This window comes from Oncorhynchus keta, chromosome 26, assembly GCF_023373465.1.
Source record: "Oncorhynchus keta strain PuntledgeMale-10-30-2019 chromosome 26, Oket_V2, whole genome shotgun sequence".
Taxonomy (NCBI): Eukaryota; Metazoa; Chordata; class Actinopteri; order Salmoniformes; family Salmonidae; genus Oncorhynchus; species Oncorhynchus keta.
Window position 1 is genome coordinate 5,884,050 of NC_068446.1, and position 13,364 is coordinate 5,897,413.

The following is a 13,364-nucleotide window of genomic DNA, read 5'->3' on the forward strand; positions in this document are numbered from 1 at the left end:
CATAATTAATGTGCCACTCTATGGAAGGGGGTGAGAACCATGAGCCTCCTAGGTTTTGTATTGAAGTCAATGTACCCAGAGGAGGACAGAAGCTAGCTGTCCTCCGGCTACATCATGGTTCTACCCTACAGGGTGCTTTGAGGCTGCTGTAGACCTTATTTGCAAAATAGCGTGTTTTAATCAGATATTTGGTGAAGTGATTATATTTTCTATAGTTTTATCTAAAAAGGATAACTTTTTAAATGTTTGACAATTTTTATTTTCATGAAAATCACTGAGAAGGATGGTCCTCCCCTTCCTCCTCTGAGGAGCCTCTACTGGTGTACAAAACATTAGGAACACTTTCCTAATATTCAGTTGCACCCTCTGCCCTCAGAACAGACTCAAGGTGTTCGAAAGCGTGGGCCAGGGACCAGGGATGCTGGTCCATGTTGACTTCAATGCTCCCCACAGTCAAGGTGGCTGGATGTTCTTTGGGTGGTGGACCGACCTTGATTACACAAGGGAAACTGTTGAGCGTGAAAAACCCAGAAGCGGTGCCGTTCTTGTTTACAACAACAAGTTTATTTACATCAATTAGGGATATTAGCTTTCACCTGGATTCACCTCGTCAGTCTATGTCATGGAAAAAGCAGGTGTTCCTAATGTTTTGTACACACTCAGTGCCATATCGAAGCTCAACATTCTGAATGAATCATTAAACTGTATGGAATGTTGATTTGTAATTGGTATAAATGTCTTATCAATGTTATAGGGGTGTAGTATAGTAAACAAGTTTGATAGATAGCTATGTCACAGGGTATCAGGCCACAAACGTTTATCCGGCAATAGGACGAGACATTCTCTACAGGCTTGATGTGGCAATAGGACAGGCCATTCTACTCTATACAAGCCTGGTGTATTAGAGAGGTGATTACTGAGCTATAGATGTATCTACACCAACACTAAGTTGAATTCAATGTTTATTTACTGTGTGTAGGTTAGTCTCATTATTGGCCCATTTGACCCCTCTTCCTCTCCTCTACCTCTGCTCCCAAGGTAATTGTTGTGTCGTTGTCAATGTTGTGTTAAGTACTGTACTTCACTGAATGTAATGCATGTACTTGTTTGTGTTGAGATACAAGACAAAATGACCCCATGGGGAGACAAATAACCACATGTATTAATTACAATTTGGTTCAGCTTACCCGGTAACAGAAAAGGAGTATATACTGCTGTAAACATACGTAATTCTTCCCAGGGAATTTCCCAGGGACAGAGCATTACCATTGACCTATGAGCTAATTGAATGTTTCAATAAACAATCTACATTTAGATTTATCTAGTTATTCTAGTATTTCTAGTAATTGGCTTGATTTAACCTTATGCAAATCAGATCTAGATATAACATCACATGAATGAACGGTTCCTGGAAGATTGGACTATTCACTTCAAAATCCACCGGGGTATATATCTGATTCTGAATGTGATGGAGATGGATGGGGGTTAACTCAGGGGATCACAACTGACGTAAGGGCCTCTTTAGGCAGTTGTGGAGCAGAGCTCAGAGAGGGTGCCCTGGGCCCATCAAAACAAAAACGTGTTGAGCTAGAATCAGGTTCCCCCTGTCCATAATCGTGATCGTATTCATTGGGAAAAGGCCAAACTGATTCTAGAAGAGCCCCCCCCCCCCCCACTCCGAGACTGTGACATGGAGGAGAAGGAAGATGAGAGGAGGAGGAAGAAGAGAGAGAAGATGGAGGAGATTGTCCCAGCCATAGCTGTTCCATAGCTGTCCCGGTCCATGTGTGGAATTGCTCTCCGCCCTCGATGTGGGAGCGTGGGTCACAATGTTCACCGTGCATCCCATCTCTGACCTCGCCTCGGAAGTGGATTCTGTTGTCCGTCGGAGCGCTGGGGAACATTTTCACCCGCTTTCCTCATGTTTGTCTTTCTTATGGCATCAAGGCTGGACCAGGTGAGAAGTGCATGAGATGAGATTGCCCCCAAATACCCGCTATCCCCTCTGCACCCCCCTCTGTTTCAAAAGGCATTGCTGGACCCCTGTCCCTGGTCCCTGTCTCTATTTTGCTCTGCATAGCGTGACATAAATCAAACTAGGTTTTTCTTCTGCCGGCTCTCCCCAGTCCCCTTTCCCCTACATTGTATTCACAGATTTAGTGGCATTTCAAATAGATAAACACAAGCAACATCTATCAACACAGATAGAAAGAGGGCCGTAATCAGAGTCCTGAGCTCCGCGCGGAGGAGGGAGCCGTATCTCCATTTACCTTGGGATAAATCCATTGGTGTGACCACCGGCGCAGCACACTGACAAATTACCCCAGTCAGGCCGGCATAGTGTGCAGGGCTTTATTGGCCTCTCTCTAAGTGGTCTTACCCTTCAGCGGAAAGGATGGGCCTTGTCAGACACAGACAGATTAAAGCACAGACAAAAATACATGATTTGCTATTAGAAAACATTGTGAATCTTTTAAGGGGAAACAAATATGTATGAGGAAGAAGAGGAAGAGGCTCGGACGTGTGTTCTCTCTCTCTGACCTTTCTCTCTCTGACCTCTCTCTCTCTCTCTCTGTGACCTTTCTCTCTCTGACCTTTCTCTCTCGCTCTCTGACCTCTCTCTCTCTGACCTTTCTCTCTCTGACCTCTCTCTCTCGCTCTCTGACCTCTCTCTCTCGCTGACCTCTCTCTCTCTCTGACCTCTCTCTCTCTCTCTCTGACCTCTCTCTCTCGCTCTCGCTCTCGCTCTCTGACCTCTCTCTCTCTCTGACCTCTCTCTCTCTCTGACCTCTCTCTCTCTCTCTGACCTATCTCTCTCTCTCTGACCTCTCTCTCTCTCGCTCTCTCTCTCTCTCTCTCTCTGACCTCTCTCTCTCTGACCTCTATCTCTCTCTGACCTCTCAATTCAATTAAATTCAAGGGGATTTATTGACATGGGAAACATGTGTTAACATTGCCAAAGCAAGTGAGGTAGATAATATACAAAAGTTAAATAAACAATCAAAATGAACAGTAAACATTACACATACAGAAGTTTCAAAACAATGAAGACATTACAAATGTCATATAATATATATATATATATATATATATATATATATATATATATATATATATATATATATATACAGTGTTGTAACAATGTACAAATGGTTAAAGTACAGAAGGGTAAATAAATAATCATAACTATGGGTTGTATGTTTTCTTTCTCTCTCTCTCTCTAACTGTGTGTGTGTGTGTGTGTGTGTGTGTGTGTGTGTGTGTGTGTGTGTGTGTGTGTGTGTGTGTGTGTGTGTGTGTGTGTGTGTGTGTGTTTTCTGATAAAGGGCTGTTGAGTGAAATGGACGGGGAATAGGGTTTGTTGGGGTGGGGAGTGAGATGGGGTGGGGAGGGGTGAGATGGGGTGGGGAGTGAGATGGGGTGGGGAGGGGTGAGATGGGGTGGGGAGTGAGATGGGGTGGGGAGTGAGATGGGGTGGGGAGGGGTGAGATGGGTGAGGCATTTGGATTAAGCACAAACAGACATCATCATGTAGCCCTTTCCTGCAGTCAAATGACGTAGTGGCCTCATGGGTGGAATGTTATATAGATTTCTTCTAAAACCTGCCGAAAATCCGGTGTTTTCATGTCAAACAGTCTTGTTTAATTTCAGTCTTCTGTGATGTACATACAGTGTACTGTCGTGTACTGTCGTGTACTGTCGTGTACTGTTGTACATATGCATTTCAACTCTACATCTGACATGGTACAGGTGTCTTCTTTTTTTTTTAAAGCTCATAACCATGTGTGTGAGGTGTATGTTGACGACTACCAAGAAACACTCTGTGTGTGACCCTGACTTAGCCCGCTGCAGTAAAAGGTCAAAGGGGCTGGAGGTGGTAAGAGCAGACCGAGGGAGATAAAAGGGAACTCTGATGGAGACGATGGAGAGAGAGGCGTTCTCGCCAATGTGCCTCACACACACCGAGGTGCTGTCATGGCGACAGAGAGCTATACGCAGGACACTGTGGGAGGAAACCACGGCAACCAATCAAATCAAGATGGATGAAGATCAAATCTTCCATCTCAAAAACACCCAAAGCAATTGGTATTGGACTATTCTATAAACAGTAGTAACATAGTATTTACAGTAGTAGTGGAATGTGTTTAACATATGTTGAGCAAAATGTACTTTTGTATTTATATCTATCTTTGTCATTTTTAAACCCCAGAAATCATGAATAGGTCAAGCGAACAGGTGACTTATGGGATACTGGAGGTTGTGTTGTGGTGGTTAAAAATAGACTCAGACCTGAGAGAGAAAATAAACATTATTTCACTCCGGTTTATCTGACGTTTGACTTTGAGAGATTTATCTCGCTCCGAACAGTCCATGTTCCACTGGTTGTAAATGATTTGAAGGTTGTCGAACAAACAACCCCGTTGACAGAATATATGCGAAGTGCTTTGTCCTGAGTGTCACTGTCTGTGTGTCTCTGAGTGAGTGTGTGTGTGCATGTGTGTGAGTTCATGTGTGTGAGTTCATGCGTATGATTGGATGCCCATTAAATGCATTTCATTGAGTTAAGCCTAAATATGTATTAGCTGAGAGCAGAAAAACAAATCTGTTCAGCTGGTGGATTCGACACAAGAGATGTGTCATGAATAGTCCTGTTTGCCTACAGGCTGACAACAGCACAGGAAGCTAAGGCACCAGCAAAAAACGGCAGAAAATACTAAAAACGTACTATGAACTGTAGACGGATAGAGGTAATGTTCTGTGTGCACATCTCCTCGAACCCTGCAGTCAGGTGAGACTTTTCCTTTCAAGAAATAGTACAGGATGATGTGACGGAGAGACACAAATAAAACCGAGACGTCGTAACAAAAAGCTCAAGACCTACTTTCAAATGTTCAGGCTGAACACCCTTTCGAAGCTGGGCAAACGTTGGCCCATTCCAATCGAGCTGTTTGCAGACGAAATTCACCGGCGGGGGTCAAGTCCAATGATAAGAGGAGTGAGAAGGAAACTATTCGTCATGACTGGTTTACTCAGGGGTCCTGAGAGCAAGGCCTTTCATCACTGTCTGGGTGAGTCTTACACACACACACACACACACACACACACACACACACACACACACACACACACACACACACACACACACACACACACACACACACACACACACACACACACACACACACACACACACACACACCACACACACACACACACACACACACACACACACACACACACACACACACACACACACACACACACACACACACACACACACACGCACACACACACACACACACGCTCATGTGCTCGCACGTGCACACACACTCACGCACACACACCCGCACGCACACACACACACTCACACACCACACATGCATGCCTGTACTGTCTACACACACTTATACCTGGACACGTACATTTAAACAGTATCTACTTACACATACTGAGATGACACAGCTGGACCAGAGGCTGGAGTTAACATAGAAATACAGTGTACAGAATGGAGATGGGCTGAGTATGCATTAACGGACATCACTTAACCAGAAGAGGACTAGGGTTCCAATTTTGGAACACCCCCCCCACGTTCAGCTGGAAGGTGGCGCATGGAACGCAAAAATATTCCTAAAAATATTTAACCTCCACACATTAACAAGTCCAATGGCTCAAATGAAAGATAAACACCTTGTTTATCTACCCAGCAAGTCAGATTTCTAAAATGTTTTACGGCGAAAACATAGCACATATTTATGTCAAACCACCACCGAAGACACAGCTAATTTGCATAGCCAAGTTGAAAAATATATGCAATCAACAAACGCAGGATTAAAAGAAAAATAATGCACTAACCTTTTGAAATCTTCATCAGATGACAGTAATATAACATGTTACACAGTACATTTATGTTTTTTTCAATAATATGCTATATATATCCATAAATCTCTGTTTACAATGATGCATCGTTCAAAAAATGCTACTCAAATGTCCTGAGAAATGACGATAGCTCCGGCAGATAACATCAGCTAACAAGGAATACACATCATAAACTTTGACTAAATATGCATGTTCTACATATATATAGTTAGATACACTTCTTCTGAATGCAATCGCTGTGTTACATTTATTTTTAACGTTACAGGTTTCGTTCACTAGGCTATACTATGAGTCGGCGCTGAAAAAGTAGCATTATGGCTCCTCTATCTTGGAGTCCACATAAACCCAAATTTACCACATAAATATTCCCTTACCTTTGCTGTTCTTCCATCAGAAGACCTGGAAGGAATTATACTTACCAAAATAGTGTTTAGTTTTGCAGTCTGTGTCTTTCGGTTCTCAAACACGACACATTTCGGTTGAAATGTAGCCAAAAGTCAAGTGGATGAGCACCAAAACGTCGAACTTACATATTATATGTCGATTAAACTTGTCAAACTAACTTCATAATCAAGCTTTAACATGTTATAAAGGTGTACAGCAATCGTGAGGACGAACAGAAACGCATGCATTGTATAATCGAACAAAGACAGGACCGGAGCAGAGCGCGCATAAAAGTGACCTGTTTTTTCGCGTGACCGAAGGGTTTCGGCCTGCCAAAACTCTCGTGAGCGCACGATTCTCACAATGAGAAGCCTCATTGAAAGCTGAGATCGCGCTGAAGACAGAGAGACTGTTCCCAGACCTGTAAGTGCTTGGGAAGGGTGGGGGCGATGACGTCAAAGTTGGGCCAACTTTTCTGATGACAAGAGAGAGTTTGGGAGAATGACTGCCCTGAGAGTTCTGCTTTTACATACAGACATAATTTAAACGGTTTTAGAAGCTTTAGAGTGTTTTCTATTCAATAATATTTTTTATTTGCATATATTAGCAACTTTTGACAAAAGAAAATTATGTTTACTATGGGCACGCAATTACTCCAGCGGGGGCAGTAGACAGCCCTATCCAGTCCATGAAAAAGTAATTCATATATTATTTATAAATTATGTATTACTGTATAATTGAAATCTAGAGGTTATGATTAAGAGAGTTAAAATCCTATCTCAAGGTAAAGCCCGTCCAATCCACTGCCAGAGCAGGGGTGGCATTAGTTGGAAGTGATAACCTGGCTGGCGGTGCTCTCTCCTGGGTGTGAGCTGGCAGGCTGGTGGCACTGCTCCAGAAGTCTGCTTTAGGGAGTGCTATTTGGGGGTAACACTGCCCCCCCTTCCCCACCAACTGTTTCCATAACCTTGGGACAGACAAGTGTACCTGCCCTGCCAGTGCGAGGTACGGCCCCAGAGTGAGCGTGATTGAAAATTGCTTTATTGCTTTATATGCGACTCCTATTTTGTTGCCAATCCAATTCATTTATCGTGTTCTGTGGTGCACCTGCTTAGAGCGCTGGAGATTACTTTTGAAAAAAAGAAAGAGGGAGAGAGAGGTAGAAATAAAGACATTCTCTGGGGACTATTACCCTGATTGTCTCTCTCTTCTCTCTCTCTCTATCTCTCTTGCTTTCTCCCTCTCTCTTTCTCTCTCTCCCCCTCTCCCTCCCTCCCTCTCTCTCTCTGACCTCTCTCTCTCTCTCTCTCTCTCAATTCAATTCAAGGGCTTTATTGGCATGGGAAACATGTGTTAACATTGCCAAAGCAAGTGAGGTAGATAATATATAAAGTGAATATATAAAGTGAAATAAACAATAAAAATTAACAGTAAACATTACACATACAGAAGTTTCAAAACAATAAAGACATTACAAATGTCATATTATATATATACAGTGTTTTAACAATGTACAAATGGTTAAGGTATACAAGGGAAAATAAATTAGCATAAATATGGGTTGTATTTACAATGGTGTTTGTTCTTCACTGGTTGCCCTTTTCTTGTGGCAACAGGTCACAAATCTTGCTGCTGTGATGGCACACTGTGGAATTTCACCCAGTAGATATGGGAGTTTATCAAAATTGGATTTGTCTTTGAATCCTTTGTGGATCTGTGCAATCCGAGGGAAATATGTCTCTCTAATATGGTCATACATTGGGCAGGAGGTTAGGAAGTGCAGCTCAGTTTCCACCTCTTTTGTGGGCAGTGACCTCTCTCTCTCTCTCTCTCTCTCTCTCTCTCTCTCTCTCTCCTCTCTCTCTCTCTCTCTCTCTCTCTCTCTCTCTCTCTCTCTCTCTCTCTCTCTCTCTCTCTCTCTCTCTCTCTCTCTCTCTCTTCTCTCCCTCTTCCTCTTCCTCTTCCTCTTCCTCTCTCTCTCTCTCTTTCTCTCTCTCTCTCTCTCTCTCTCTCTCTCTCTCTCTCTTCTCTCCCTCTTCCTCTCTCTCTCTCTCTCTCTCTCTCTCTCTCTCTCTCCCTCTCTCTCTCTCTCTCTCTCTCTCTCTCTCTCCCTCTTTCTCTCTCTCTCTCTCTCTCTCTCTCTCTCTACCTCCTCTCTCTCTCTCCTATTCCTCTCTCTCTCTTCCCCCCCCTCCTCTTTCAATCTCTCTCTGCCACACTCTCTCTCTCTCTCTCTCTCTCTCTCTCTCTCTCTCTCTCTCTCTCTCTCTCTCTCTCTCTCTCTTCTCTCTCTCTCTCTCTCTCTCTCTCTCTCTCTCTTCTCTCTCTTCCTCTCTCTCTCTCTCTCTCTCTCTCTCTCTCTCTCTCTCTCTCTCTCTCTCTCTCTCTCTCTCGCTTTCTCCCTCTCGCTTTCTCCCTCTCTCTCTCCCTATCTCTCTCCCTCTCTCTTCTCTCCCTCTTCTCCTCTCTCTCTCTCTCTCTTACTTTCTCCCTCTCACTTTCTCCCTCTCTCTCTCCCTCTGTCCTTCTCTCTCTCAACTCTCCCCTTCAAGAGACTCTCTTCCTCTCTGTTCCCTCCCTCCTTCCTCCCCTCTCCCCTCTGCTCTCACACCACCAGCACCAGAACAGCTGTGAGTACGCTGTACTAATATTGCTTTACTCTCTACCACTTAGGGGCCAGGAGGTCCTTTTTATGTGACATTCTTCTTCGTTACTGAGCATTCATTGTTGAAAGCCCTCTTTCTCAAGGTGCACTTTGAATACTACGCTACGTTTCCCTCTTTTACGAAGTCGTTTTTTGGGGTCACTGCATGGAATCAATTCCGTTGACCTGTTTGTAAGGCAGAACACAGGATCCGCGTCGCGGAAAACATATTCTTGGTCGTACTGATGGTGAGTTGACGCTGATCTTATATTCAGTAGTTCTTCTCGACTGTATGTAATGAAACCTAAGATGACCTGGGGTACTAATGTAAGAAATAACACGTAAAAAAACAAAAAAACTGCATAGTTTCCTAGGAACGCGAAGCGAGGCGGCCATCTCTGTCGGCGCCGGAAGTAGAAGGAGTGACTGAGGCATTGAGGAAGGAGAGGGGAGAGAGTGAAACGGCGGAGATGGAGGGGGGACAGGGACGGCAGGGGGTGTTTTTTGCATTTTGGCAGGAATGTGAATGGAATACCGGAATAAGGAGGGAGGGAGAGGAGGAGGAGGGAGAGGAGGAGGGCTACAGTTGGTAATGCTTCCCAGGAAAATACAGCTCCCGTTTCACCTCATCTGGTGGAGGCTGATTCCACACCTTCAGGCCTAAAGCATTCTAGGAAAGAGACAGTACAGAGAAAGCTAAACTAGAGCATACATACATACAATTGAAATTTGGCGGATGGATTTATTTTTGTGCTCTGTAGAAGACAAAAAAAAGAGGATCGTGTTATTAAACCGCAATAACACTGTTGTTACACGTTCATGCCGAGGCAGTAATGTTTTATTACACTCAATTTAGCTGCAGCTTAATCACTTAGGCCTAGATCAGGGATGGGCACGCAGACCCATGAGCCACTGCGGCCATCAAAGTTGCCCATCCCTGGCCTAAATGGTTCAGTCATTAACTTCCTGCAAACTCACAGTGCATCGGTGGTCACTTTGAAAAGAAACAAGCTCAGCTCAGAGAAGCAAGAAGGACATTTACAGATTAACAGTAGAGAGAACAAAATAGCCAGAGCAGCTTAGAGAGAGAGAGAGAGAGAGAGAGAGAGAGAGAGAGAGAGAGAGAGAGAGAGAGAGAGAGAGAGAGAGAGAGGGAGAGACAGAGAGAGAGACAGAGAGAGAGACAGAGAGAGAGAGAGACAGAGAGAGAGAGAGAGAGAGAGAGAGAGAGAGAGAGAGAGAGAGAGACAGAGAGAGAGACAGCGAGAGAGAGAGAGAGAGACAGAGAGAGAGAGAGAGAGAGAGAGAGAGAGAGAGGGCGAGAGAGAGGGCGAGAGAGAGAGGGCGAGAGAGAGAGAGAGAGAGAGACAGCGAGAGACAGAGAGACAGAGAGAGAGAGAGAGAGAGAGAGAGAGAGAGAGGAGAGAGAGAGAGAGAGAGAGAGAGAGAGAGAGAGAGAGAGAGAGAGGGAGAGAGAGAGAGAGAGAGAGAGAGAGAGAGAGAGAGGGAGAGAGAGAGAGAGAGAGAGAGAGAGAGAGAGAGAGAGAGAGAGAGAGAGAGAGAGAGAGAGAGAGAGAGAGAGAGAGAGAGAGAGAGAGAGAGAGAGAGAGAGAGAGAGAGAGAGAGAGAGAGAGAGAGAGAGAGAGAGAGAGAGAGAGAGAGAGAGAGAGAGAGAGAGAGAGAGAGAGAGAGAGAGAGAGAGAGAGAGAGAGAGAGAGAGAGAGAGAGAGAGAGAGAGAGAGCATTACCTCTCGTCCTGCCACATTTACCTTACTCTTATTACCCAATAAAATCATCATATTTGGGCCCTCTGTGTTTGTTTGATTGCATTTCCCTCCGTGTCATTGAAAATATGTGAGATGTTATGTTACACCCTATTGATTACCGGTGTTAATTAACATTTTAATTAAAGTTTTTTATGGTCTGCGTTTCACTTGTGATAATAGTAAGGAAAAACAGGGCAGAGCTTCCATAAATCTTTCCCTTTATTTGCAGATACCAGCCATCAACACATACTACTGTGTACATAAAATGTTACCAACATTGATTTTGAAAATATTAATATTACTTTAATTTCATAATTCAATTTATAACTGCAAAGCATAAAATTCAGGCGCTATAACTCAGCTAATGAACGGGAAAAGTCCATTACAACCCTATCAAAACTGGAGTCATCTGATCCACATAAGTGGCTTTCATATAACTGGGAATCATTTACTTTAGCTACACAGCTCCCTGTGTAACGGTATACAATGGCTGTCTCCCCAATGCACCCTATTCCCTACCCTTTGCTTAATACAATGCCATTTGGGATGCCAATATTTAGTGAGCCTGCAGGTTATTAGATGGATGGGCACTTAGAGACTGATAGATAGAGATGCCGAGGACATTATTAATTGTATTATTATAATTTCATTTCCTCGTCCTGTGTATTTATCTCTTAGGTCACTGTGTATCATGGTTTCCATCTAGAAAAACTCCCTGGGTGCTTATCTAACAGTATTGTAATGTAGTGTTTCATTTCATAATGCTAATTCAATCTAGTTTAATTGGCGGGTGAAATATGAACAACATTTACTATATCCAATTCGTTGGACAAACTGTTTCCTCGGGATCTGTGGAGGCCATGTTTTACCACTCTATTTACATGTCAGCAGACAGACCAAAGCCTAGAGCTGGAGAAGCTAGCTGTTTTCCAGGTCTACATTTGGAAACTAAGGGAGGAGAGGTATTTATAGTGTGTTTTTAGAGGTGTCACACACTCACTTTTTGGACAAATATGAGGGTTGACCAAGGGGAAAAAGAAGAGGGAGGGAGGGAGGGAGGGAGGGAGGGAGGGAGGGAGGGAGGGAGGGAGGGAGGGAGGGAGGGAGGGAGGGAGGGAGGGGGAGGGAGGGAGGGAGGGGGGAATGAATGGCGAGATTAAGAGTGAAGATAATGGAGAAAAGAGATATGAAGGAGGAGGAGGAGGAGGAGAAAGAGAGGGGCTAAGTGGAGCTGTCTGTCTCCCCGTGCCGCCAGTGTCTGGGTGTGGGTGTGTGGGTTTAACGTGTGGAATGTGAGTTCATTATGAAGTGTGGAGTAGCGTGGAGCAGTAATGAGTGGAGATTGGTCTGGCACCGGGAGATGTGCTGCCTGGAGGCTTCGCTCATTCTAACCCTGCCGGAGTGCCGGAGGTCTTAGACCCTGGTTAGCTGGGGTCACCCACCCCCTCGCCCCTCTTCCTCTCATCCACCGTCACCCCTGCTGCTTGCTCCCAGAGCCAGCCACAGGAAAGAACTGTCAGGACAAATGTCCTCCCAATGGGACAGCATGGGGAAATCACTGTCCCTCATTGTGGCCCCCCTACCTGTCCGTCCCACACCATGCTGGGTCATGTGAGCAGCATTGTCTCCGAGGAGATCACTGAGTTGCATGTTGTTTTAAGGCTAAGCCTGGGTCAATGAGCCCATTGTCTGTGCCATACTGCCCTCAGCTGCTAGCAGCCCAGGGGGAGAGACAGACAACCTGGACTCATTTAGAGGATGTAATGGTTCTATGGACCTCGCAGTCTTTAAATACACTTCTTAGGGATAACCCCCTTTTTTCAATTCTCAACTAAAATGACATTCCAAATCGGCCTGTAGCGCAGGCCCAGAAGCAAGGATATGCATATTCTTGTTACCGTTTGAAAGGAAACACTTTTACGTTTGTGGAAACGTGAATTGAATGTAGCAGAATATAAACGGATGGCAGCAGAGTATGTGTGAAGTTTCAGAGGGATAACTTGAAGTATGAGCGAACTACATGACATTTAGTGTGAAGTTACCCAGGTACATTTGGGCAAATCGTAAAGGAGACATTTGCATTCACATGACATTTTTTTCTGCAAGAATATCGTCAAATCTGTATACTTGGACTTTGATTTAGCTTTTACAGTATTAGTAGCCCTATTATAAGTTCAACATTTGCAAAACAACTAGTTTTCATAACTTCAAGGCTGTGAATATTCTTATAATTTTTGTCCAAAAGGAAAAGGCATGCTGTCGCACAAGGTTAGTAGTTACATTTTATGACATATACAGGGTTTCCGGATAGTCCCGTAAATCCCAGCTCATTGGCTATCTAGCTAGCTTTTTTGACCCCGATTGGTGCTTATTTGACAAAGTTAGAGTCATTCAAGTGATGACCGTCCGCATCATTGGCGTGCCAAGAAGGCGTCACTCTCTGACCAAATATGGCGTCCTATAGGATTTACTACACCCCTAATGATATAGTGAAGTCTGGTTACGTTCTAGGAACTCTGATATGGTGTCCTATAGGATATACTACACCCCTATAGATATAGTGAAGTCTGGTTACGTTCTAGGATCTCTGATATGGTGTCCTATAGGATATACTACACCCCTATTGATATAGTGAAGTCTGGTTACGTTCTAGGATCTCTGAGGAATACATACAAACGTGATTTGTCTGGTTG

The 13,364-nt window shown here is 44.2% G+C and overlaps 1 long non-coding RNA gene across 2 annotated transcripts in view; it reads left to right on the top strand.

Annotated features, from left to right (window-relative positions):
• The first annotated feature begins 4,677 nt into the window (after positions 1-4,677).
• LOC127911997 (uncharacterized) overlaps positions 4,678-13,364 on the top strand; it is a 93,050-nt gene continuing 84,363 nt past the window's right edge. For both annotated transcript variants that reach the window (XR_008080020.1, XR_008080022.1), the window contains exon 1: positions 4,678-5,069. This is a non-coding gene — a long non-coding RNA (uncharacterized LOC127911997). The remainder of the gene's footprint in view (positions 5,070-13,364) is intronic.